The following is a 26,557-nucleotide window of genomic DNA, read 5'->3' on the forward strand; positions in this document are numbered from 1 at the left end:
AGGGGGGCGGCAGCCAATCAGCGCCGAGCGCGCGCCTGCCCCGGCCCCGCCGCCCTGAAGCGGGGACGGGCGCGAGGCGGCTCCGAGCGTGAGGGGGCGCGCGGGGACCCCCTCACAGAGCTGGGACCCCCTCAAACCGCTCCCTCACGGGGCTGGGTCTCCTCTCACAGTGCTGAGATCCCCTCAAACTGTTCCCTCACGGGGCTGGGTCTCCTCTCACAGTGCTGAGACCCCCTCAAACTGTTCCCTCATGGGGCTGGGACCCCCTCAAACTGTTCCCTCACGGTGCTGGGACCCTTCTCACAGGGCAGGGACCCCCTCACAGGGCTGAGACCCCCTCACAGGGCAGCCCCTCATAGCTGTTCCTTCACAGGGCTGGGACCTCCTCACAGAACTGCCCCTCACAGCTATTCCCTCACAGCGCAGCCCCTCACAGGGCGGGGATCCCCTCACATCGCTGCCCGTCACAGCGCTGCCCTCTCGGTGCCGCTCCCCTCTGACAGCTCTTCCCTCACAGCGCTGTCCCTCACAGGTGTCTCCCCATCGCAGGCTCGAAAAGCCCGAGGCGGGAGCTAAAACTCCCGACCCGACGTCTCGTCTCACGTTTCGATCAGGCTGAGAGGGAAATGAAGGAGGTTGTTCTGTAGGTACACGTGCTCGCTGGTCCGTGCCCAGCCCAAAAGAGGCAGCGCAGGGATTTTACCTGCCCTTCCAGCTCCCTTTGTGGCAAAGCCGCTGCAGGTCCTCGCACGATGACGAGCCAAAGCTCAAATAGAAAAGTAATTTTCCGGCCTTTGGCCGCTGAGCTCACTGAGATCCCAGGAGGGTCCTCAAGATCCCTTTGCCAGCAGGACAACCACTCTTGCCAGAGGAGATGGGACAGAACCCCACCCCACACAACCTGTCTAGGCTACTTACGTAAGGTTATTTAGGCTACTGAGATGCACTCAGCAAACTGGCTGCAACAGGAGTCAAGATAATGCCACCGCAGCTTAAATGTGGATAATAATGACAGTTAAGGTCTAACAGAGGGATCAAGTTGAAAATATGCATTAATTTGTCTTCCAATCTGATTAAATTGCCCACTACGGCTTTCTGACGCAGATATATCCCCTTTGTACTGTATGATAATACATTTAATAGCAACAACTGATCAGTCACATAGTGAATTATCAAAAAGAATCCAGAGAAGGCAATAATAACATGGAAAACTGTTCTGACAACACTTACCACTCCCACAGAGGTACGTGTTCCATAAGGAAAAAACATCACCAGGGAAAATGCTGCAAAATTAGATTTTGTACAGAAGGATGCTCCCTGCCCTAGGTATGTCTTGACCTGTACCAAGAAAATATAGAAAAGGATGAAAAATCTAGCAGAAGCTGTCTATTTATAAGGTATTTACAAGGTTTCAAGGTTGCCGAAGAAAACTGGGGAGATAAGAGTTCACCACCAAGTCATTCTCAGCAAAATGAACACGCTCAGCAAGAGCAAAGCTTTTTTGTGTCATCTTTGAAAAAAAATATTTCTGTTAAGTGGAAATCACTGGAGAGAAATTCCAGTGCCTGCACTGCTATGTGTGTATTCCAACCTGCACAGATCAGTCCTCCAAATGCTGACAATCCTCCTTTAAGGTTTAGCTCCATGGCACAGATTCTCTTCATTAGCCCATGGTGAAAGGGCCCTGTCACCTTTCTTTGGTGCAGTACTGCCATGTGTTTTCCACTTGAGAACAATGTGATCGGGCTCCCTCTCTGACAGGCTTTCTAAGCTTGTTCTGGAAGGCAAGTGCTCATCAAACTGACTTAGTTCCTGACATTCAGACAGCCCCTTTCACATTCTCTTAGGTCTGCCCTGTTGGCTAAGAAAGCTCGGTCTTTTAGTCCTATAATGATCCTGCTGAGCCTATGTTCCATATCAAAGATAGACTTCAAGTTCCAATTTTGCCAGCACCTTCCCTACATTGACTACAGCAGGTACAGCCTAAAGCCACCTTCATGTGGTGTGTTCACACATCCTTTCCTATACCTCTTTTTCTTTTCCCTTTCCCTCTTCCCCCAAAACCTTGTTTAGCAGCTCTTCTATTAACAAACAAGCCAGATGCATTCCAGCAGATTTAATTTCTCTTATAAATAAAGGGCCAAACCTGGAGGCCAGTCTGTCACCCAGGACTGCAGCATTGTGTTATTCATTGCAGAAAGCATCCAAGTGTTTCAGGAACAAATAAATGGGAATAAGCTCTCACCTAAATGCTGCAAATAGTCTGGGTTTATGGATAACGTGGACATTTGTTTTTTCATATATCCTTATTTTATTATCATGGCTGCTCATCACAAGTAATCAAACAGCATTAAAAATGAACAACGTCTGAACAGTTAATTTACGGAATATAAATAAATCTTGAGGCTGTAGGCTATGGAAGTTGGCCATTACATCTGCTGCAGATTTAGCTGGGGTTTTGTGTGCAAAAAAAAGATTTTCCTGTTAATATTTACCCACATGGAGAAGATAAAGGTAGGATTTACAGAAACTTCCATTTCCTATGAGCATTATCCATTCTCTTAGCTGAAACAATAAGAGCATGGACATCATAAAAGTTATAGGTCAAATCACTAGTAACTCTATTTCCCAGCTCCTTGACCTGAATGAAATCATATTTGCAGTAAAAAGGGTTGAGTTACAAAAGGTGACCTCATCTAAAACCTGCTGAAAATACTGAAATGACTCCTCTGCTTCCCTGGGCTACCAATAATTGATAGGTAGTGAAAAGTGTTGTTTACTTTTCAGGGCAGCAACTTGTGTTCTGTCTTATCCTGCACCCCAGGGCTACTCCAGCTCCTGCTGCTTCCTGCAGCCCACAAAGCAAGGCCACGTGGGGTTGCTCTGACTTTCCCCACGCTCATTCAACTCATCAGTGAAATGACCTGCCTGTACATACCCTTATAGACAATAATAAACTACAAGGCATTTTTCTGTTCCTTTGATTATTGTTTGTGAAACTGATGCATTCACAAATATAAAGCAGTTCGAAAAAACCTCAAAGTATTCTAACAAGTAACTGACTATACAGAAACAATGCATTTTTCATTATTCTTAACTGAAAAAAAAAAATGAAGCCTCCTACTAATTAAGTGGCTAGAAATATTTTACCTCTGCATTAGAATCCCAGTGAAAAACCTTTACAGTTTGACACAGATCAAGTCTTGGCTTTACCAGTAACACTACTTTGACTTCAAAGAAATTGTATATTTCTTGGTCACAAATCTACAAATTGATAAACATGAAAAGAGGTGAAATACTTGTTGTACCAGATTGCACTCTGCCAAAACCACTCATTTCTTCATGCTACCACATGTTAATTTTTTTTGCCTAGATGAGTCATTTGTGTGACACCTTCTCCTCATTCAAAAGGGACAGTGAGTTTTCTGCAGACTGAAAAATACTGTTAGTCAGTCTGTAACCTTCTCTCTTACAGAGAGGAAAGAAGCTGTAATTGCACTGTTTCCCTTCTAGGAGCAAAAAGATCCATGTGTGACAGCTGTGGAAAAAAAGGCCAACAACAAGGAATGTGCACACACAGTGCTGCATAAGGTTTGTCAACTGAGCATGAAGTTTGTAAAAACTGTGAACAGCACACATTTGGAATGCTGAAAAAATAATAATCCCCAAACAGAAATTTTAAACCAAACTTTGTTTCCTTCCAAATCTCAACCGATATCGTCTAGTTCGTGCAAAAGAAATAGATAACAAAACTACTAACAAAAAATGCCTTTCCTCCTCCTCTTTCACTCCCTTGACATTTGAAAATACTTAGGAAAGGACAATCCAGATCCATGTCACCAAGCTTTTAAACAGTCACTGGCAGCTAATGATTAGTAAACCTTACTAGCCTTGAATCCTCTGGTAGATATGTTGGGGACGAACTCACCTCTAATCCAGATCAGTACCACAGCTTTTAGGATCATTCTCCAAAGGAATGGAACAGCTTACCATCATCATTAGGTAATTTTAGGTTAAGTCAGAAATAAAGTGGCTGTTAGAATTGCCAAGACAGCTTCTGAAACATAAATTTAGATAGAGCATTTGCTGATTGGTGAGAACATATGTTTGGAGAGAGCACTGGAGCTAAATCTTCAACTTTAGATTTACATACTTTTATACATTCAGACAAACAAACCATAAATTATCTTGGGAAAGGGAAAACTTGACACTAATCAGACCAGAATCTTAGTTGGTAACTAAGGATACAGCTCAAACTTGGAATTATCAGTGTATACCAATAATTATGAAAAAAAAAAAAAGCATGGATATCTAAAACAGAGTTGCACACGCTTGCAAAGTATGTTGGAGAGGCTGAGCAGAAAATAAATTGCACAGGCCAACTCCAAAATGTTTTGTCTCCTACTGTGTGACTGATGATAAACACCACTGGCTGATCATCTTTATTCTCAGGAAGCCTTATGTCTCTACACCTCTAGATTTAGTGATCCCCTCTGAGTTTTATAACCCAGCCACACCTGTCAGTGATATTAATGTACAGGGTGAGGGAGACAAACCTTCCATCCCCATACAGCTTGTCAGTCATATTTGATACAGCAATTAAATGAGAATTACATGCAGGAACTACTCTTTGTTTCAGCCAGGAGAGCCCAATTTCACTAGTCCTGGATCTTTTAGACATTTTGACTCCTCCTGCCATTTGTCATCCAGGAATGTTCAGTGACATTGTGGGACCAAAAGGAGGCTGCAGCAAGAAGAATGCTCAAAGAGAAGAATCTAAATTGACTTGTTTTTTCTATTTTCCTTCCTTTCCTCCCCTATTCTCACTTCTCTTCCAAATGAAGTTAAAAAGAAAATGGTCAGCAGCTCCACAACTTTAAAAAAAATTACATAACATGTTTAACTTTTGGGGGTTTGTTTGTTTAGGGTTTTTTTAAGAGTGGGTTTAATTAAAATAATTGAGTAGTGATACGTACACATGTGCAAGTAGCATTTCATACACATGCCAAAATACTAAGCCCTATATTGATTAGTTTTTTAAGTTCCTTTCTTGTGCTTGCACTGAGAAGCAGTTCATCCATCCTCAATGCACTAAATCTTTTCCCTTTCCAATTCCAATTGTTGTTCTCTTTTATTCACGTACACAGAAAAAACAGTTACTTTTTGCCACCAGTTATCAACTGCCACAGTTTCCCCAGATGTGAAATGGAATTTCCTCATCTTCTGATTTAATATCAAGTCTGAACCCTGCTCCAGTCCCATTTGTCAAGAAACAGCTGAAAAGCCCTCACCAAACAGCCACAAATCTCTTTGTGCTCTCGGAGCATTGAGAGAGTTGGTACAGCACCATGATGCCAATATCCTCACCCCCTGTAGCCCTCAGGTAATCTGAATTTCTTTCACTCATTTCTGGATGACTTCTATCCAAAAATCAGTGCTAAACCTCCTATAAACCTCATTTAACACCTGCAGTGAAAGGTTTGCAGTAGTAAATGTTTTCTTTCATCTAAAACCTATCAGCTGTCTGTCTAGCCCCAAATATATTAGAAAACTTGAATGCCTCTTGTTTGTTCTGTCATTTTAGGTTATCATTTTTGTACTAATTTTTAAGACTTTGGTTGACTGTCACACAAAGCCTTATCTAGTTGTAAAAGACCTATTACCTTGTATAGCTTTTAGCTATTGGCCTTCTTTTTAACTTGCACCAGAATTAATTCTCCATCTAAGAGCACACAGAAAAATTTCCACACTTCCACCCAAGAAATAAAATATCAAAGTAATTTCATTTCCTGATAGTCCAGTTCTCCTTTTCTTTCTTTCTATTGGTACTAGTGCTCAGCTTTGTCATTTGCAAGACATTGGATTAAATGTCTGTACTACAGTGTCTTCTCTCCTTTGCTTCTCAAATAAAGAACAACTTATCACAAAACAACAGATTCAGTTCTAGATGCCAAGTTAAAACTGAGGGAATGTTTGGATCCAAGTCTTGCCATGGAAATGCATATGGTGTTACAGGGATTGACAAGGGAAGCTGCACCATTCTGGAAAAAAGCACTTCTAAGAATTGTCACTAGCATGTTAAATATAAGTTACAGTCATGATTTGGTGTATTATTACTAAAGTACTGTGATATGAAGATTATCACACTGAAATGCATACAATCATTTGAAATGTTTCTATTTATAATCATTAATTTCACGCTGTCAAGTAGAGATTTAAGCTAGTTTGACCTGTAATGACTATGTGACAAAATTTCAGCCTCTCATTTTCACATTTCAAATGCACCTCAGAGAAAGATCTTCTCCAAAGAATATAATGCTGCAGTCCTATATGTCAGGTATTCAGTTACACAGATGACCCTAAATTGTTTCTGAGAGAGAAATTTCTATAAACTGTTAAAACTTTTAAAAATCATACCTCCTGTTGGACAAAATGCTACCAGTAACAGTTAAACAGAAGATGCCATGTTCACTTCCATGTAAGCATTTTTTTCTAGATAAAACCAGTATTTGCAACCCTTTAAAAATCCCTTGACAAGTTGCAAAGGATTTACAAAGGAAAAAAAATGACCACCTGAGATGCAAAAGAGGGTTGGTGAGAAATTACTTGGGGGAAAAGGCTGATGAATGGAATAAGAAACCTTGGGAGAGAGAGACTGCAACAGAAATAACCAGGGAAGATGAACATAAAAGTATTAGTTAAATAATCCCCTTCCACAAAAGACCTTTCAGGGCAAACCCACAGATAGAGGGAGATGAAGGCTGCCCACAGAGAGATAAAATATTTCTTATGCTTTTTGATGAAATCAGACTCTCAGACTTTTTTCCATCTAAGAGTCTTTCTACTGTGATTAATCTGCACCTTCTCTGAGAAGGTAATTAAAACAATCACACTTCCCTGGAAGATTTTCGAAAACCACCTGACGACTCAACAAATCCCAGTCGCAGTGAAAGGCAGTGTACACCACCACTTAGAAAAATCCCAGGAAATGGCTAATCTTGCCTGTTTGGATCTGGGAGTTTGCTGCTTCACCATGATTTGAGCAGCAGCTGGATTGATCCCTCCCAACTCCAGAAGGTTTTATTACGTCCAAGCATGTTCTGGTCTGATTGGCAGCAGTTTTCTAATTTACAGATAATCATAATACTTCAGATAGGAGAAAAAATACCCAGTCCATGAAATACCCTGTGCACCACTCTACTTCACACAATCCACACAGTATTCCAGGAGGGATAAATCCCAGGCCCTTTAATATGGCCCATCATGGGCAATGTGGGGCTCATGAATGATAATCAGGCTCCTTAGCTATAAACTTGTGTGCTTTTTAAGTGTGTTGCGACTGGTGACCCTGCTAAGTTGCTATTGCACCATGATTTAGTTAGGGGTGATTATTTCCACATAACCCTTATTATTCTGAATTAGATCAGCCTTGCTCTGAATAATTCCTTCCTTTCAATCAGAATATTAAATCATCCTTCTTCCTTTTCGATGTTTTGCACAGCATCAGCTAGGAAGGGTGGCATCATGTGCTGAGCAGCAAGAGGTTTAATCCTGACAAATAAATTGGTTTAGGACATTTAACTGAATGAATATTAAAAATGCCAGCATCAACAGGATACAGAAACAATCGAATTCTGTGCTTTTCAGGGTTTGGGAGCTGTGTTCAACTTGGCTAAAGATGATGATGATGGTGATGATCACTCTGGGACATTTACTTCCAGTAAATGTATCTCCATGAATCAAGTGTCATGGAACGTCACAGAATGTCAACAATAGGAATAGGTACAATTTGTCACACAGACTCACAGCAGATGAATGAGATAGTCAGTGGGCTGACAAAAGCTTTGGCAAGAGTGAGACTGAGGAGAAAGGAGTGGGAAGAGGTGGAATCTCACTCTCACTGTTTATTTGCCCCTTCAAGTACCACCTCAACACTAGGTTATACCTTGCTTTTGAATAACAGGTTAAAAGTGAATCTAGTTCCAAAAGAATTAAAAATATTATTAAATTACTGAATGACCAAGTGCCATGATCAACTAGAAAAAGAAATGCAGGATTTTCATTGTTAGTAACAGAATTTCAGCCTAAGGCTGAAACAACAAAAAGCTCCCATAAGTAGATGCAATCACCAGAGACCAGAATTTTGGACAATTTTATGCATTGAGGTGGTATTACAGCAATATAAAACAGGAATATAAAAGCTACAGGAAGCTTTTATAGTTACCTACACTGTCAGTAAGACAAGTGTTATTTGCAGAAGCAGTAACTTCCTCAGTGTAATTCAAGGATAAAAGAGGTCAAGGAAGTGAGAAAAAGCATTAAATTGTGTAAGAAATTCTGGGATTCTTAAATTACCTGAAGTGCAATGGAACAATCTGATCTTCAAACAGTGTCAGCATCAATAGGCATTTTTGGCACCATTCATTTTTCCCAATACAGTAATGTATTCAGAGACACTGTGGTCTTTGTTTTGTAAGAATGTGAGTGGTTTACAAAGTGAACACCATGAAATAAATCTAAGGAGTTTTCTCCTGAATATAACAGAGGTAAGAAAAATAGAGCCATGAATCAAACCTTTGCCACTTCATATTTTACAGCTACTGTTATACTGCTCACCATGAACTTCTAGATCATTTTATGTGGAAAGAAAAATTCCAAAAATATTCAGCCTATTAAGGACTCAGTGGCAGAGAACTCTGCTCTTTTCCAAGGAGGGTTTTGACCATGGCTCCATGCATGGTTCCAGCCCTTTATTGGGTAAATGAACGTTTCTTCAACCAAGCCTGAAGATCATCATCCTTCTCCAACTGAATTGGAACAGTTTGGTCACACCAATGCCTCAGCCTTTGCCAATGTGTTGAACACGAGGAGCACTTCTAACTCCTCTCAGTTTGAAACCAATCAAGCCAAACTGGAGAAGACACAGAGAAGGATGATTAATGGTACAGAGTTTTTCCTCGTGTGCAAAACCCCTCAGCTTGGGAACGAATGATACAGAGAATGAGAACAGAAGTCTAAGAGAATAACACTGAGTGGCAGAAGCTGGTGAACATGGTTGTTTCTTAAAAAAAAAACCAAACCAGCAACCCACAAATTTACCTGGTTATACTTTCTATTTTCAAGCTGACAATGGTCTAATTAAATGCAGTAATAGTCAAATCCTTGAGGCAATATTCCTTCTTCCTCCAGCTTTTCAAATTATACTCACGGTTCTGAGAGACAAACAGTGTTTAGTGTTCTAGGTTACTGTTAAGTCCATTGTGTCAAAATATTAAATGCCACAGCAACAAAAAGTACAAACTTGACCCAGATCAGAAAATAGAGATGGTCATTAGTAAACATCATGTCTTGTCATTGACAACTGGTGGGACACGGAGGGGTGGAGGAACATGGGACAGAGGAGAGAGGGAGCAGGAAAGGGTCACTGCACATGGAAGTACCTTTCTCAGTTATCACTGATTTTATATGACACAGCTGAACTTTGCCTGTGTTTAGGATGAAAGTGTCGTTTTCTGATTACTCTGTCTTCCATATCCTCAAGTTAATGACAGCCAAGCTATTTCAGTGCACAACTGAAAAAGATTTTTTAAGTTATTGCTTTTGAAAAAGAAAATAACCGCAACTTAAATAGTTTTGCCTGAATACGTTTTCTACCTAAAATTACATTTGGAATAATTACATTTTTTAAACATAACTAAGAACTTTGAGAATTTCTTATTAAGCCCCAGCATTGTAAAGAATGAAAACCACTGGATGAGGAAAGTCACAGCTAAGGAATTGGTAATGAAGTTTTTTGATAGCTGTCAAAGTGAACTGTACTGAATTGATTCTGGAGACTTGACTTCCCTGCAAATCAGTTTACCATAGCAGTTATCATTCAGTGCAGGTCAGCTGTTCCCTGCAAGCCAATTAAATATGAATGCTAAAGCCAAGTAAATTCAGTTATGAAAACTTGGTTCTTTGCCCCTTGCTTTAAATCATACTCGTTTATACCAGTCCTCATTATTTATCCTTATCTTTTTGCCTTTCCCAAAAGTATCATTGAGGACATTTTCTTATCATGTCCGTGCAAAAACAAAAAATGCATTTTCCAAAAGATTTTATTATTTTTTTTCTCATTCAGAGGCAAAATAAGTACCATGGCAATCAGACACTTGGCATTTAATATTTGATAAAATTAGAGACCTTCAAAGAACCATCTGTCAGATTTTGAGATTCATTTGAGAGGGGCATATCCATCTTTCCTTACCTTTATAAAACTCTGCTAACTCCAGAAATTAACCACGAACTCCTACAGAAGGGCACTACAGAGGTTATAAATAATATAATTTTTTTTCTTGCCATCTCTAAAGATCTCACAGAGCCCTGAACTGGAACTCTTTTCCATTTTAATATGGTTCAGTGGAAACATTGTTAGAGACAAGCTGAAAGCCTGAAACACCCCGGGCAACCAGGTATCTAAGAAATGTTCCAGGAGAAAGTGTTCCCTGTTTCACCTGCCCCTGCCCCACACTAGTTTCCCAGCTTAAACTACCTGCTGGTCTTCTCAAGTGTTCTTTGTGAGCCTGCAAAGAGCTCGCTTTCTCTCTTAGCCACTGTTTTTTTAGCTATTTGCAGGAAAAATAGGTCTGAAGAGAACCTCGCATGTGTCATTTGTCAGCTCTGTTGTGTTCTTATTTAAAGTGTGACTCATTTAGCTGAGGTACGCAGCATAAATAAACAGCCTGTCAGACAGCAGCGCTGCCTTGGCTGGGCATCCCTTTCTGCCCTTTCTTCCTGTCTCTTAAATCCCAAAAGTTTTACTCTCTTGCAACCACAGCGCAGCTCTCAACCCTCTGGGAATGAAAAAGCCCTCAACATTTTCCAGAACAGTAGTCCTTTGGGAATCTGGCATAAATAAGTAGCTGAAGAGCAATTACTGTTCCACTGCCCTTTCCCAGACCTCCCTCAGGTTGTTCCCAGAGCGCAGGCTGAGCCTTCCCTGTCACGAGGGCTGGCACAGGGCAGGGGCCACCAGAGGAAAAGGTGCCTGAACCTTGAATGAGCTCCTAAGAGCTTAAATTACAAGATAATTAAAACTGTAATATTGTTATGATAGACTAGGCAAATACCTCTGAAAGACAGAGAGTCCTCAATGCTGTCACAGGCTGAGCGTAGTAAAAACATGTCAAAAACCTGCTCCAGTTAGTGCCATGTGGGAATTGCTTGATATCCCTTTTAGATAGATCCATTCCTCACACTCCTTTTCCAAGTGCTGAATTTATATATATGCTTTAAAAAAATTGTAATATTTTATGCTTAGAATGTTTTCAATGAATTCTTTTGGCTGGGCCTAAACTCAAAGTTGCAACAAGAGCTGTTGGGTTGTTCTCTCTGTCGTGAAACAAGATAATTGGCCCTTGAAAACAGGCCCATGTTGTACATCAAGCTAAAGGAAATTCCTTCCCACCATTCATCTGTTAGATCTTATTAAACTGCTTAGACTGGGACTACAGTAAATAGCTTTAAATTTTGAAGTCTCTCATGTGGTAACCCCAAATACTATCCTTTACCGATAAAACTGAGTTTTGTGGCAATACAATTTTCATCATACCAAATAAATACATACTTAGTAACTTAACTCAAATTATATTCATGTCTGATTCAAAAAAACCCCACCACCAAACAAACCCTTGAAAATAAATGGTAGGAGGACAAAATGAGCTTTATTTTTTTCTTGTACTAACCTTATACACCCGGCCTGCCCTTGGAAAATAATTCTCTAGATTTCTTTTAGCAAACCCATGTAACTATGTGCCAAACTGGGATTTTACTTGGTCAACCAAGATTATGTAACTGAGACTTTTCACTGATTTCTTCATGCCAAAAAAGAATTTCTTCAGCCTAAAGAATAGGGTTTGTTTCAAGGAGCTGTGGTAGCAGCTTTTCCCTAAATTAGCAAAGTTAATTCAGTCATCTTGTTTGTTATCCCAGAATAACGATGCACAAGTTTCCAATGCTTCTCAAAACTCTAAGTTACCATCCTGTAATTGGGGGATCTGGAGAGACAAGGAGCCTTGACAGGCACTCAAGCTTAAAAACAACCTCACAGCATTTGCATCTGATGTGTCAGAAAGATTTGGCAATAATAGGCAATAATTGCTGGTACCAGGGGGACAACAGGTACCATTTTCCTACCGAGATCCAGTAATGCAACTGGAGGTGACCAATGGATAGATGGGCACTGCCAGGTCCCAACAATGAGGATTCTAACAAAGCAGAAGGGATGGAGATGGCCAGGCTTTTTGATCATCTATGGCTGGCAGTAAATTCAACAGGAATTCAGGGAGTCTGGCAGTTATGATCAGCAATGCTTCAGACACGCTGGGAAATGAGAAAAAAGGACAAGAGCTTCTGTGCTTTTGTCAACCTCAACACTTGTATAGGTGCAGATGCCATTTCTAACAGGAAACTGGAAAAACTTGCTTTTCACGTGTGAAATCTTTTTATTCCTTTGATAACTTTCCTTTTAAACTTCAAATTATTATTTTAATCAAGAAAAGGCAGCTCAGAATAAATTATAGAACAGACATAACGTTTGTCTCTAGAGATAATTACTCCCACTTTACCACCAGCAGCAACTTAATGAAAACAGCAAGAGTTTGGCAACACCCTACGGGCATCACACAGGCACAGGAGATGTCACCAATCTCGAGAGTCCCAGTAATAGTCAAATCCTTGAGGCAATATTCCTTCTTCCTCCAACTTTTCAAACTTTGGAAAACAGCTGACAAAAATAAATCAATAATAGTGATTTTTGCAGGCATTGCTCGGTTTGTTTTTAGTTGAAATTATTTCCCCAGAAAAGAGCACTTACTTGTATGATCCCAATAGCAACTGGCTGATAGAACTACTTCTAATTCCTATCCTGTTCTCCCTTGGAAGATTTCTTTTCCACAGTGCCCTCACATATTATCTTAACTTATTCCCCTTGAAAGTGGTTATAGGTAAACATATATAATGTATGGCAACAGAAGAGATACAAGAGGCTGTGTTTAAATTATTAACCAGGGAAGGGCAGTCCCTGCTTTTGGTCTGCTTAATAACTCTGCTGTAAACAACAACCCTCTCAGCATCATGTTTGCATAACCACAGTCAGAGTTTCTAATTTCCCCCCAGTTCACTGAGTCAAATAAGTTCTGAACTATTAGGCTGGAGTTAAGTCATTTATCTTTCAGATTTATCCCCAAAAGAAACACCTCTCTAACAACACACTAATACTTGCATTGGCAAGCAGGGTTTTTCCTAGACCTGACATGGCACAGGACTTCCTATAAAGTCAGGTTCACTTCTCAGAAGTGTTTCTCTAGAATGGCTCCAAGTAACTCCCTGTCTGATTCATGTCCTTCTGCAACTCTGCACAGTTACAGAGGTTACAGAGGTTACAGAGCCCTCTCGAAGCTGTTGGTGAGATCACCCTGAGCTAACTCATGGTGGTATAGAAAGGCTGCTGAGCTCTGTTACCTGCCCTCTGGGACACCAGCTAGTGACAGCTGTTCCCAGGTGGAACTGTGTCCATCCACGCTTGTGACAGCATTTATTTCCCATCCTGTACACGGACAGGGCACTGCTTGTGTTTTAATACTCCAGGTCAGTGAACGCGGGGGAGAGGACAGCAGATCAAACACTGTTTGCTGCCACAGAACTGTGACAAACTGGGAACTGCTGACTCCTGGAGTGATTCTCACCTCTTCAGCAAGCTCATCGCTTTCAGGAAACACTCTTTTCCCCTGAAAAATGCTTTTCATTTAACACTGAGCTTCATTAATTTTGAACCAGGTGCCGTCTTCCTTACTGCTGAGTTGAAGAACTACTGCTTTTATTTCTGCCTGAGATTTGTACCTGCTGACAGACTCTTTTAATGGGAGTCTTCATCAGATATTTCTCAAAATTTCAGCCACAAGAAGGCACAATCCTTTCTGATCTGTTACAAGAATATATTCCCATGACAATCTAGTGTCTCTTTCTTAAAATAAGAGACAAAGTAATAAGGCTATCTTGCCTTACAATTACAGCCACCTCAGCATACTTGAAGTCACCAATAAAGCATTAAGAAATACTTTAAATTGCTGGAAAAACTCCTAGATTTTTGCAAAGTTTCTCATTACTGAGCATTACTACAAAAGTCTGTCTCCAAACAACCCCCTGGCAGCAGCAGCTTTGTGCTGTCACCCACATTCAGAGCAGCCTGTGTAACGGAGTGATTCCCCTCCGATAGGCACACCAAGGGATTATCTTGGCATTCGACAGCTGCTTAATCTGCAGGAGCAGGTGTTATTTTCTTCCACGAAGGATTGAGAAAAACTGATTGGCAGTAAGCTGTGAAAACATTCTACCCTTTCAGTTCTTAAGAGAAAAATGCATCAATGCTTTTGCTTTGCCCTGTTTGATACAACCCAGGACTTCCTTGGCTCAGGGACTGCACAACAGCACCAGGATCCAGGCAGCAACACTGCCTGGGGAAGACATTCCTTTTCCAGCTGAGAAAGCCTTCATTACCCAGATGTCACCTTCTCTTGAACCCATTGTCGCTTTTGTAGACATGACTTAGAGGCATCTACCACAAATATCTGATACACAAAATACAAAATAAAAAGTCATGTGGATCTGGAGATTTCTAAAACATGATAATTCTGAGATTCAGCCCTTCCCTACTAATCACTTCAGTCCTTTGAGCGTATTTCTTCTTTAGACTTCAGTCCATCTTGTCTAATCAGTAAGGCAGGGATTCACCCCTACTCTTGCTTCCAGCTACAAGTTTCCAAAAAACACAGTGCTTCCACACAGATTATAACACATCCCTGCTTTGTCTCTTGACAGCAATTGTGGGAAAAAAAAATATTGGAGAAAGTCCAAGATTCCCTCAAAGACAGGCTCCTATCTGGTCAGATACCACTTTAAAATTAGTTTCAAGGTGTTGAATGGCATTTTCATCCTCAGCAAAGACCCTTGAAGTCAAGTCCAACCACTAAAACAGCACCACCAAGCTCACCACTAAACCACGTCCCTAGGTGCCACACCTACCCATCCTCTAAATACCTCCAGGGATGCCACCACTTAGAGCTTAGAATTATATCTTATTGACTGGCTGTTCAATGCAGCCCACCTGCTATTTAGGGTTCAACATAAGGACACAAGCTGCCTTTGGAAAAAAGTTTGTTGTTTCTGTGGTTTGGTTGTTTGGGTGTTTTTTCAACTTTTTTCTGCTCCACTTTTCTATTCCAGTTGTATCTTCTCAAAAATCAAAGGGAAAAGATTCAACTCTCCTTTAGTTTCTCTCTGACTCCCCTACACAAAGCTCAGAGAATTTAGTCTAAAGTGCAGTAGCTATCAGGAGGCATCTGTCTCCCAGACAGGGAACATAATAGTTATTCCTGAGGTGGCAGTAGTAGCAAGGAAATGATCGAGTGACATAAGCCCTGACAGTTCCAGTAGGAAAACTGCTCCCCAGGCTTCAGAGAAAAGTGGAGATCTGTCAGATCCCTGTGAGGCAAATTCACTTCCAACTCAAAGATGATGCTCAAAGCTGAGCAGATACATGGAAGCAAAAACGTCAGGCAAAGACTGGAAAAAGGATCCTTTTTGCCACCCCCACAGGAGTCTCGTGTCCCATCTCCAGCTAAGTTCAGCCCCACTGTGCCAGAGAAAGGCAGGAAAATGGATTCTGTGCCACTCACAGCTGAGGAACGAAGCATTCCCAGCCATGACAGGAAAGCCATCACAGGGGTTTATCTTAATACAGACCCACAGCGACTGAAGAGAAAAGCAGGCAGGGAAAGCAGCTCCAATTACCAGAGGTAATCACAATTTTAAATTGCTGAACATAAGAGCTTGACTCAAATCACAGATTCCAGTTTCCTTTTGCATCTGCACTCTATAGCAATTTTCTGTTTCCAATTTTCTCGGAAACCATTAGAATTTGCAAGTAAAACAGGAGCATAAACACTGTATTGAAACCAGTACTACTGTTCCCAAAACAAGAGAAGCTTTAAATACACCCTTGCTAAAGTAGCGGTCACGGAACTTGATACTTATTTACTTCATGACCAGGTGATACTTTGTTTAAAAAGTGCAGGTTTTGTGCCAGTTCCCATTGAAATTAAACTAATATAGGATTTAATATTTATCACTTTAACCACCATTACCTCATGACTCTTCTGCATCATTCCTCGGGGGCGTCACAAGAATTCACTAGTCCCTCAAGGTATCATTTCCTATTTTCCCGAACTAAGTTGCAACCACTTTGTTAACGGCTGAGCCCATCACAAAGGAGGATTTGTCTCATGCCCTGCCTGATCCACAGCACGATGCAGTTTCCCGGTGTTCCTCTGCACACCAGTTTACAAGTGTCACCGTCAGAGCCGCCGCCTCTTCCTGTGCCCTATCCGGGAGACATGATTCCCTAGCAACCTGCTCTTTAAATTTCCTTCCTTGCTCTTGCTTCTAAATGAGCACAGGCTCATTTAGTGTACTCACTCCCAGCCTTCAGCAGCTGCAAGGTCACCCAAATTATCTTCTTTTCCCCTACTGAGGGCTGAGGAAATTCAGTTACCTCAGATTTGCCTTCAGCCATGAACACATGCAGTTACCACACTTCCTCTGCTCCCTCATTTATGGTCAGAGTACAAAGTCTTTGCCTTAAAGAAAACATCTCAAAGATGTCTTACACTGTAAAAAAATGGTTTATATATTTTTAAACTTTCCATACTTTAAAACAGAACCACCACCCATACTCCAGTTATAACCTACGTATGATTTATATACTCTGCTTGCATATAGACTAGGGATTCCACTGAAGTCTTGGGAAAACTAACAGAGAAACAACTGTCCAAATATGCATTATATTTCACTTGAAAGTACTTTTTTTCTGGTTTTTAGTAGAATGAATTTCCTCATATAATTATTTTCAAGAAAGTCAATGATGTTTCTTTCCTGCTGATGATCTTTATTTTTCTTTATAGCAAGAAAATGTTAAATATTCACACTTCTGTGATTCCAGAAACTGCTCTGTCTTTGCAGTCTGTGCAAAGAAACTCGCCCTCTACTCTTTTTAAAAGAATGTGCTGTTTGTAAAGCAGAACTAGTTCACAGGCCTCAAAAACCTTTCCACAGGTTGATAGAGAGTGACAGTCACACCATGTGATGCCAATTAGTTGCTTGGCTTCAGCAAAGAGTACAACTACACGTACCACACCAGCCTCTGGCCAGACTGCTCCCAAAAGGCTGGGTGCCCATTACTGGACAGCTCTGGAAATTCAAGGCTTGGGTAAAATTCTTCTGTTTTCATCCGCTGGGCTACATCAGTGTTTTCACTGGTGCTGGCTGTCTGAGTTTATTTATTGGTACATTTGTCTCTGCACTGCTGGGCAGCAATTGCAAATCTAATTACTGCCAAAGTGCCTCCTGGGGCTTGTGCACAGGTGTTTTGCTTAATATTAAATCTAAATAAAAAACTCACTAGCGGGGACCTGTTAATAACAATCTGTGACATGAATGCTCTTGAGGAGAAAAGGCACAGCTATCAACCCCCTCCCTCCTCCAGCCCTTTGCTATTTAATTCTTCAGGCAGTACCAGTGTGCAAATCAGCAATTATCATCACACCATTTCCAGGTAACAGTTTTCCTAGTTGCCAAGTGAGTGTATTCAAGTGGGGCTTTCCCTCTCCAGCACTGCTGGCAACAAAACCCTAATTGATTTGTGTGGCTTTATCTCAACGGGACAGCTTTGTTCATTTGCTTCGTGTTCTCAGTAACATCTATATAGTGCCACAGATGCAACTGTCAAGGCTAATAAATAATTCCATCCAAAAGGCACGAGAAGGAATTGAAGGTAAGCCAAAATGCCTCAAAAAGCAATTTAAAATGTGCTTGCTACTCTACAAGGCACACCTTCTCTTCAGTAAATACATAAACACACAAATACAACTGAAGATGCCCTCGTAAGCATATTTTAGTGTTTCTCAGTAACCCCAACAGCATAAAAGCCTTGCAGTCTCGAAACAAATTTAAAACAAGTTCTGTGTTTTTCAGAGCTTGACTCCAAAATTGTGATGCAAAGAGCACAACTGTGACCAATACACAGCAAAATATTGTAGAAGGTGTTGACACTCGCTGTTCTTCATCCTGTGCTTCAAGATTTGATATTACATCTCTGTGTAGGTTAGAGGACTGTTAAATGAATGATTAGCTCATTTGTTGTCAGCTGGGCTTCTCTAGCTCTCACAGGATTTATGTTACCTGATTGAAAAGTTATACTGAGAGAGTTATTTAATTAGATTCTCAAGCTTTTGACATTTCAGGGGAATAGGAGTGCAGAAGACAGGAGAAGAATAAAAATATACCACAGTTTCTTTTGCTAACTTCAAAGAGGTTTTTACTTAAATTTTACTTTCTTCAGAGTCTTGGATGTCTTTTACTTATGTTAAATCAGCCAGTGCTAGTCCCCTTCTGGCCCCATCCCTCATTGTTTTGCACTGTTCCTGCTGCTCAGAGGAACAGGGATAACCCTCCAAACAACCTCCTGTTGTTGTTGCCTTCTACGAGGTAATGAAAAGAAATGCCAAGAGCAGGTTTTGTCCCTTTTTCAGTCTAACACGGAAGAAAGGCAAATTTCAAGCTATTTGGCCAGTGGTCACCCATTTTCAAAAGCCTTCTGACTAAGAGATTTAATCAAAATCATTCAAAATCAAAATCAAATTCGTTCAATTAAAATCTAAGGCTTACAAGCATTTTTGTTTCATGAAACAGATCTTTAATTTTTCCTTTACATGAAATCAAACTTGACCAATAATTAGCTAAGATGGTAATTTCATTTCTTAACCAGTGATCAGGCAGGAAAGGGATTTACTTCAGTCTGTAGATGAATTTACTATCAAGAAAAGAAGGTGTCCCTTCTTTCATGGAAAAAGCTTCTCCTGAAATAAGTACCAAACCAAATTCTTCCAATATTTTTGTTCTAGAACAATATTTAAAAGCAAAAATCAGGGGGGAGGAAACTTTAATTGTGCCATGTCATGGCTTAGTTATGACTCCTGATACTCTCAGAAGGTAAAAAAAATGATTCATTTAAAAAAAGAGAAAAAGGGCGAAACAAGATACTGAGAACTTCCTGTAAATAGCAGTGGTGCTTAAACAGTCTATTTTTAGTGACAGGCTACCGTTGGTTTAGCTGGGTTTTTTTAATAATGAATCAATAAAACAATGAGTAGGACTAAGAGTACAGATTAGAATAGCAATTATAGGAGAAAGTATGTTTTCCATGACTATAAAAGCTACAGAAATGCCTTATTTTAGCTCTTGCTGATTAATTATCAAAGAGGTCATTGCTACATTTGTCATAATTCAGCAGTGACAGTCACATTTGTACTGTTGTTGCACCATAGCTATTTCTACTTCATTACTGTGGCTAGAAAAATGGGTGGGTTAAAACTATAGTAGAACCAGAGAAAAACCTGGTATAATACTTTCTTCCTCAGGGAGTAGGAGGATGTGACTTCTCCAAAATAGTCTTTACCCACCACAGGTTACTGAGAACCTGATGCTTTGCTGTTCCCTAATGAAACAGGGAGCTCAGGGATCTGCACCTGGGTGTGCAGAGCTTGCACCTGAGGAGAAGGGATGAAGGGCTGGGGACTCAAAGAAAGGACTACAATTTCTTCTTGTCATCTTTTTCAGCCCTTCCCACCTGCATGAGAAGCTGAAATGCTGTGTGGTACCTGAAGACAAGAAGGGAGAACTGGGAAAATTCAAACTGGGCAACTGGCAGCAAGATTTGGAATGTATTGGAAGAAGATACAGTGATCAGACTGAAAGTGTAAGAACTGGCAGCACAAACCCATTGAGAAGATCAAGAGGTTTTCCAGGAAAACATGAAAAGTCAATGAATTTCTAATTCCAACTGGGGCGGGAGGTAATGGTCATTCAGGTTTTTTTAACGTTTAAAATCCCAACATTTTTTAAAAGTTATAACCAAACTTGTTCTAAATCCTTTTCTAGGGGAAATTAGAAATCCATTCAGTGTCCCACCTAAAAAAATGTACCCAGAAGAATAACTGCTGACAAACACAGGTCCTTATTTGAAATGACTCCCTGGCCTTGTTTGAGAAGAACATCCCATGCACTGCCCGGAAAGATGGCATTCCCAGAAGAATGAAGGGATTTCATGCAAGTCTGAGGAAACAGGACTGGACAAGGTAAGTCAAAAGCACAATAATGGACATGGAAGGAGCCCTTCCATGTGGAGATTCAGTTCAGATTCTGACAAATTATTCCATCAGGTATTTCAACATTAAGGTTTTACTTTAGTGCAATTGAGAAGGGTTTGGCAAATCAAAAACTTGGAGAATTCTTCCACCGACCTGCAAAAGAAAGCCAAAGTGAATTCTTTTCCTATCCCTGGATAGCTGAACTCCTCACTTACTCCAAACCATTTGTTTTTAACTTTAGACAATTCCTGGTCCAAACGAATTTAGGATTAAAAACCAAGTTATTTTGATGTGGTCTACTCCTCACTAGTAATTACAGAACCTAGCATCCTTATCTTTGGACCAACTGCAGCCTGAATTTCCCATATCCTTCCCAGGGAGCTCTGAAGCACATAATGTCTTGGTTCTGCTTTTAAAATCCTGTTTCTTTGCACTTTTATGAATTTACAATGCAGGTAACTATTGAAATATGAAAGATACTGTATCTTCTTTACCACAACCAAATACATCATCAGAGTGAAACATTAGCAACTCATTGAAGTATTTCAGTGAATAGCTTGTCCAGCAATCATTTTTATGCATTTTATAGCCACTTAGCTATTTCATAATAAATTTTAAATATATAATCTGATAGACAGCTCTTACAGACACCTTAAAGAGTCAGAGTCTTCACTGACAAATCAGAAATACTGTTCAGCTTGTATAAAAATGTAACAAAAAAAAATCTCTAATACCAAAATCCTGAAGAACCAGACACTTTATCCATTAAATGGAAAGCACAGCCTTCATTTATTCCAGCAAATATTCATCTTCTGCCAGAAAGGACCTTTCAAGAGGTACTCACCTAATAAAACAGTAAATCCAGCTTACCTAATATGGAGGCAGGTATAGAGGCAATAGCCAGCATTTTTTGAAAGGCATAAGAATTCTAAACCAGTAGTAGCCACTACACTTGATTTAAGGGAGCTTCAGCTCCCTGGGAGCACACAGCCTTCATGCCTGAAACAAATTGGCAAGCACACCCCAGCACAGAGTAGGCAGAATACAAACTCCACCACAGCTTGTCTGGTTAGTTTTCTACTTCCCCAGTTAGCAGCTCAGAAACCTGGTTTCTAATAACTCACTGTCTGCATTTTATTTTGGTTGGTGGGATAAATGAGACAAGCTATTTGAGATCTGTGGTTGCTGACATCACAAGCAATTCAGCCATTCTAGATTCCTTGTTTGTTAAGGTCAAGCTGCCAAATGCAAGGAGGTGGAGAAAATGGCAGATTTTGGGGAGGGGGCCAGGGATGTGTATATGTGATTCTAGGAAGACCAATCTATGTCAAGAGACATTCTGCAGGTTAGCTACCTACACTCAGTCTCCTTGTGCTCCTCTGCACCACTGAAGGATTACTTTTCTGTGCCCTGTGGCACCACCAGCTGTGCACATTATTCTTGACATGTATTTCTGCAGCCTGATCTTAAAGACTTCAGAGCCTGACAGATTTCAGTCTTTGCAATCCTTGCCCACATTTCCGTATCTTTACCTTAGGAAAGTCCTCTGCATTTTCCTCAGTTCAAGGCCATTCTTTCTTGCTTTACCAACAGCAGGCAGGCAGAACAAGCCATTCTCTTCCACACTGCAAAGGCCTGTAACCAGGTTCAAAGGATGGATCCTCTCAATCCTCTCTTCAGGCCAAAGAACATCGAGGTCATGTTTTCACACTTTCAACAACTCTCTTTTCCTCTCTACACAGTCCTCAATTGGTGCACAGCATTCTTGGATTTTGGTACCCAGATGGTCTGGGATTTCGTACCTGATCCTCTAGGACAAGCCCTAATAATGCTGAACAACTCACTCATCTCCCACGCAGGCTACAGATCTCATGCACATCCCCCAATAGGATTTTTCTTTTGCCAGTCTTCCCCTGGGACTGCCATCCTTTCCTGTACCTTTCCTGAGCCAGCTCTCTCCATGCTGTCACTATTCCTGAGCTCTGTGCTTCACATTTGTACCCCTTGATGAATTTTTATGCTTTTCAGATTACACTTCCAGTTTGACAAGATCATTTCAAGTCCTGAGCTTTTTGTTCTCCACAATATTCCCACTCCACTTAGTGTCCTCTGAGGATTTAAACAGGCCATTCTCCAGTTCTTTGTCCGAATCCTTAACAAAAACACCGACTAGTTTTCACCTCTATGCTGTCCCCATCCATACCATGGGCTTTTAGGCAGAAACAGCAGCAGCTCTCTGCAGGCTTCCAGAAGAAGCATCAGGGTGCTATACATATGCATAAACAAAGGATAACTGAATACTGACAACTATCATTATCTATTATATTCTACTTCTAAAAAAATCAGACACATCTGATACCCAGGAAAATACACATTCAAATCCACCCTGCTATGCATAATTGGATAGGGAATTTGGAATTTAAATTAAGGTTTTGTTTTGTACATTATAAGTCAACAGCAGTGAGACTTCAGCTCCTCCAGAACTAAACCAACATTGCATTATTAGCATTTCTCTCTCTATTGTTTTATAGTTTCACCTTCTGTGCTAATTCTTTTTATTCTATTTACTGAGCTGCTGTCTTACTGTATGACTCCCTACCTCAAAAAATTCATCACTGATACAACGCAGTTACAGTAATAATTGCTGAAAGATAAACACAACAATTTATGTAAACTACCTTCCCACTGACAATGAAGCCCGTTGTTTAAGGGTAAGAAAAGCATCTCCTGGAGATGCTTCTCATCTCAGAGAAAATGTACTTTTTTATTTCACCTAAGAGCAGTTTGTCAAGAACCTCTTTATTCCTTTAAACCTCTCTCAAGGTTATCTCACAGATGTTCAGAAATTAATTGAAAAAACCAGTGACAAAGCAGAGAAAATTCTGGCTCCTCAAAGTGTTTTTTTTAAGTTGCAGTTAACTCCTGCAAGCTCTGTGCACAGCCAGGAACAGGCACAGGCATGGCCCAGAATAACTTAAGCGCTTGCAGTACTCCCAGAGACTGAGTTGTATTCATCCCTGAGAATCCTGCAAAATAAAGGAAAGAACAGAAGGCTTCTCTCAGCAGCTTGGGACAGAAGAGAGCATTTCCAGGACATCACAGCCTGGCTGCTTTCCCCGGCAGTGGCCTTGGGGAAGAGGGCTGACACGGCCGTGTGCCAGCCCCATACCACCTGGGAAGCCCACCCACGAAAAGTGAGGTCTCAGAGCACCACTTTCAGCTTTTTAGGGCATTTATATCACCCAGGCAATGGTAAAGGTCCCTGAGAAAATCCAGAGTCAGATCAGACACACCCACAGTTTTATCTGTCACCCCTCTGCTCCTGGGGCAGGGAGCAGTAGCTGTCTGAGAGCACCATTTGGCAACGCTGGCCAGCAGCACAATTTCCCGCCTGACTGGGAACAAGGAATTGCCTAGAACAGACGGATCAACCAATCAGACTGAAACTCCCCTTTGTGGCTAAGCAGGGAATCATAAATGAGGCAAAGGAGCTGCTGCTGGAGAGACCCCCCCCAGGCAGCCCTACAGCCAAGTGACTCCCAGGCTGACACTGCAGAGTGTGCAAGGAGGGAGGCAACTCTGAGAGCTTCTCAGGAGGGAAACCAAAGCAACTCTGTATGGAACACCATTTATCGGAAGAGGAAAAGGTGGGGAGCAGGGCAAAACTGCAGCGGGGAAAAGCAGCTTTAAACTTTCTACCACAGATGCCCAACACGTACCATAGCAATCTATGGGGTTACAGAGGGAAAACATCTGAAAGCAAAGCAGCAAAGCTCTGATCTGACCCAGAAAAAGTCAGTAATGATGAAGGGAAGGAATGACAACCTCCGTCTGACTGGGTACTGGTGTGGTTCCTTCCTTTCCTTTTGTCAGCTGCAGAATAACAACTTCAATTTAAAAGACTTCTCCCCCCTCCTCGTAGATTTGAAGAGCACACAGGTGAAGAAAAGCAACTAAATTGAAGCAATTTACCTTGAATATTTTTTTCCTCTAAATATGATTTGACTGCTAGTCTGTACAACTGAGTCATTGTCAGTGTAGCACTGTCAATGGTGTAGAGGCTGACTCACAGGGAGCAGCCAGTCCCAGGCAGTTTCTGTTTGAGAGGAATGTTTGGTAAGATCTCACCTTTTATCTGCCACCTAAATATCATCTTACAAGTAAAGCTAACTGTATATCAGAATAAGGGTCTCTAACTATTAGGACGCTGTTTCAAATAAACATTTTAAAATGTTAAAAATACAGAAATAGGTTGGTGCTGATCTGCTGTTTCAGCTACTAAATACCTGTCGTTCATTTAACAAGGCTACACAACAAACTGTTTTTTTCTCCACCCTCCACAAATCAACTTTCACAGCTAGTGCAACAGGAAAACTTCCTTGGGATGTAGCAAAAACAAAATGTCTGTAAAACTAGTCCTGTAACCCTGGCTCACTTTCATTTGAGCTGTTCAGACATTGACAGACTGCTAAGAACAACTAAGAATTCTAAAACAGGACCCAATTTTTTCATAACAGTCAGCACATCTGCCTGTTGTTAGTTCTCTCCTAATAACTCTTCCTGCCCCATGTTTATTGCCCCTAAATCGTGTGTCATAATAAGAAACACAACTCTAAGGTAAGTAAATGTAAAAGACTTTGAGTCAAAGGGAAGCCAAAGTTTTTGATGGCTGACAAGTCAGGAAGCCCCAGAAGTCAAAGCTCAGCTTTACAGCTGCTTTTTATATTCTCCAGGCTGTACTACATGGAGGTAAATTCCCCCTGCACCTCTGGGCACACAGAGCACAGAACACAGTTTCACTTTTGCATTACTTTTCCTCCTTTCCTTTTTTCTCCCCCCACCTAATCACAGTCCTCAGTGTAATCACTCAGCGGACTTTGTTCTCATCAGCTCGAGGTGCTGTACCTTTCAGAGGTAAAGACAAGCTTCACTCCTCTCACACTCAGCACGATGCTCTTCTGATGTTCCTTCTTCCTGCCTTAAGCAGGGAGCTGTCTGGGAGGAGAAAAGGTGGTTACAATATTTCCAAAGGAAAAAAAAAATCATATTATGAAGTTTGTCAGAGAAATTTTTTTCTCTAAATGTTCCAGCTGGGTTTTTCAGACCACAGATGTTTGAAATCTTCACAAGCCCCTCTGATGTTGCTCATTGGATTTCGGTATTTCTCATCTGCTGTTGTTCTGCCCATGTCTTTGGGTCTCCAGCTATTTGTTCTACCAATCTAGATTACATACTGGCTGATAACCCCAAGTCTTCTCTGCCTCCACCTGGAAAATATTTTATCATTCAGAGAGTAATTTCCTGCTTCTTCTAGTTGTCTAAGTTATCCTACCTGCCCACAGTGCTGCTCGTTGTCTGAGCTGTTATCTCTAAAGACAAATAGCAATTGGCTTTGCAAACTTAGCCAGGAGCACACATTTACCCTGTGGCTTTCCTTGCTGTTCTCACCTTCCTCCCCATCCCACACCATTTACCGATCTGCTCACGCTGCAGGGAGCCACATAAAAAGCTGTTTTCCTTTAGCTGAAGTATAAAAGGAGGAAATCTGTTGGGATCCAATTTGTCTCTTGCTGATGCAGAATGTGGACCTGAAGGGAAGACAGAACTGCATCAGGTATTTAGTATCTCAGCACCCTCTACAAAGCAGTTAAGTGCACATCCCTCCAGGACAGCTGCAAAGCTTATCAGCCCTAACTCTGCTGCTCCCTGAGCCAGATCAGCTCCAGCAGCTGCTGTGTGGGGCAGGTGAGGTGGAACATCCGGCAGTGCCCGAGTTTTGGCACGTCCAGTTGTCAGGGTAACTAATGTTCCACTGGGTGAGATGCTGCACGTGGCAGCGGGACATACAGGAAGCACAGCCCGTGCCTGCTGGCTGGGCTGGGGTGGTATAATCTCCACGGTGGAAATAAAGGAATCCACTGGAAATAGCTGCATTTTATAGGCAGGTCCGCATGGCACCACAGGAAACATTAAGATTGCTCCAACTTAGCTAACCCAAGGAAAGGGAGATCCATGGATTTTATCTCACCCTGTAGTTCGACTGCTGCTTCAGCCATTGATTTATCTTTTCCGGGCCATGGCAAACTAAGATCTAATTTATTATCAAATCAGCCTGAAAGAAAACTTGAGAGCTTTAGAGCATTTAGAACTTTCCAGCCTCAGCACTGTCTTTCAGTCATTGATTTTATTTCCCCAGATATTTTTCTTGTTAGAGATGTACAGTTTATTGCAAATCCTCCTAACTGCAAGGAACAAAATTCTCCACAGGCTTAGCAGACTTTTCCCTTCAGGTGCTCGCAATAGTATTTCTCTGT

General features: G+C 41.1%; 2 long non-coding RNA genes across 3 annotated transcripts; one reads left to right on the forward strand and one right to left on the reverse strand.

Moving 5' to 3' along the window:
- Positions 1–46: 46 nt before the first annotated feature.
- On the forward strand, positions 47–9,422 carry LOC113954492. 2 transcript variants are annotated; one of them, XR_003530230.1, is made up of 4 exons: positions 47–88; positions 550–643; positions 3,514–3,591; positions 8,598–9,422. It is a non-coding gene; the product is annotated as an uncharacterized LOC113954492 (long non-coding RNA). The 2 variants fall into 2 exon arrangements; XR_003530229.1 differs by lacking the exon at positions 47–88 and having other exon boundaries at positions 115–643.
- Positions 2,838–25,736, reverse strand: LOC113954493. Its single transcript, XR_003530231.1, has 3 exons — positions 25,149–25,736; positions 12,178–12,363; positions 2,838–3,264 (listed from the first exon to the last, which is right to left on the reverse strand). It is a non-coding gene; the product is annotated as an uncharacterized LOC113954493 (long non-coding RNA).
- Between the last annotated feature and the right edge of the window lie 821 nt (positions 25,737–26,557).

This window comes from Corapipo altera, unplaced genomic scaffold (genome assembly GCF_003945725.1).
Source record: "Corapipo altera isolate COAL_440 unplaced genomic scaffold, ASM394572v1 255, whole genome shotgun sequence".
Taxonomy (NCBI): domain Eukaryota; kingdom Metazoa; phylum Chordata; class Aves; order Passeriformes; family Pipridae; genus Corapipo; species Corapipo altera.